Consider the following 1,882-nt stretch of genomic DNA (forward strand, 5'->3'; position numbering starts at 1 on the left):
AGTATGGTCAGATCGGTCATCTGGCCATGGTTCCAGCCAAAGCTCCTTTCTGGACGTATGTGGGACTGTCCAGTACACTGCACGGTCAGTCTGTCCGGTACGGTGAAAAACATGAACCTCGGTTTAAATATTCAGAACGTTCTGATCTCCAGGCTGGTTCGGCTCCATGTACTGATCCGTGGACCGCGGTCTATCATTCCCTCCTTCTTCAAAAGGATTTGTCCTAAAATCCATAGTACCTATATCAAAAAGAGATGAATCAGATACAAAGGAATTAAAATTCATGGAAAATTCAGGGAATGAAAAATATGGACAAAAACTTCTTTGGAGTTTTGAAGTCATTTTCATCAAGGAATTCCAAGTACTTTGGCGTCCATTGGTGCTTGCTCTCCTTAGAAACTGATCATGCTTATCCTGTTTATTCAAAGAAACTAGAGAAACCACATCAAATCTGGTAAAGGAATAATCAAAGGGTTTCTCTATCCTTAAGACACCAAAAACATGATCCAAGCACTTAGGATAATCATCAAGGACATGGGCAAGCATTAAGCAAGTAAGCTGGTTGTCAAAAATTGATTTATCAATCTCAAAATCAGGCCAAGGTGAGAAACTGTTATGGAAAGAAAGAGACAATGCCAAATTTGAAAAATTATCATCATGAACGAAATCAAAAGAATTCTTTGGCCAAAGCAATTTTAGTTCATGCTCTTTCCTACACCAAATCTCTTTCAAAGCACAGCTCAATGAAATCAATTCATGAAAAGGTTTGAGCAAAACGTTTTTCAACCAAGTAAGAATATGTTTTCTCTTTGAAATTCTCGGTTTCAAAACATTTTCATGAAGAGTAGAGGCAATCAACTCATGATCCTTACAGTGCTTTTGTTTTGGACAGGAAGTTGACTGAGGAAAAACATTTGGGTCATGGAGTATCATCAGCTCCAATTTTTTTTCATGTGGTGAACACTTTGCTGCCTCTTTTGTTGGGTTTTCTCTGGTTTGTTGGCTGAATGAAGAAGGCAGTGTTGTCTTTGGTCTGGCCGGTTTTGGTGGATGGATCATAACATCAAGATCCCATGGCAATTCCTTCTGATTTCGGTCTTTCTGAGAAGCTGGGAGATCCATCTGGAACCCTATGATCGGTTTTGGCTCCGGCCGCTTCTTTATGGGGCATGAATATCCTTTAGAAATCTGGTACTCGCGGATAGACGGACTGAAGAACCTCTGGTTTGGAAAATTCATAACTTCTTCATCCGTGAAGCTTTTCATGCGATTCTAAGCCTCAGTGAATCCTTGATGAGTTGGCTTTCGAGTATAATTGGATTCAAGACAAAAGACTTTCGGACTGTTGAGATATCCTTTTTGGACTGATCCTCTGTCGCTGGCACCAAGGTAGCCGGTTTGAACAACAAAGCTTCTCCAAATCTGAGGTTGTTTGGCACGGCCAATGCTTTCATTCAGAGTTTGAACCTGTCTTTCCTGGATACTCAAAACAAACTCTAAAAGACCAGGATCAAATGTGCAAGAGAGATACTTGTTCAAATCAAAAATTAAGATATCATTTCCAAGAACAAGTAGTACACTTTTCAGCCTGTCAAGATGCAAATCAAAGTACACATTACAGACAAGAATCTTATCAAGATATGCAACAACATTAATCATTTCCAAAACGTGCATATTATTATCAACATCTGAACACACAAGCTTAAGTTCAGATTGAGAAACAACTATCAAAGACTCAAGACATTTTTTAAAGAATGTGTTGTAGACCAATATATCATCAACACTCAAATCAACAAAATTCTCACAAGATGATCTCAGAAAATTCCAAGTTTTATCATTTTCAAAACTCAAGAGATCAGGCTGCAAAACAAAATCACAAAAA

The sequence above is a fragment of the Brassica napus genome, unplaced genomic scaffold (genome assembly GCF_020379485.1).
Source record: "Brassica napus cultivar Da-Ae unplaced genomic scaffold, Da-Ae ScsIHWf_1216;HRSCAF=1740, whole genome shotgun sequence".
NCBI classification, from domain to species: domain Eukaryota; kingdom Viridiplantae; phylum Streptophyta; class Magnoliopsida; order Brassicales; family Brassicaceae; genus Brassica; species Brassica napus.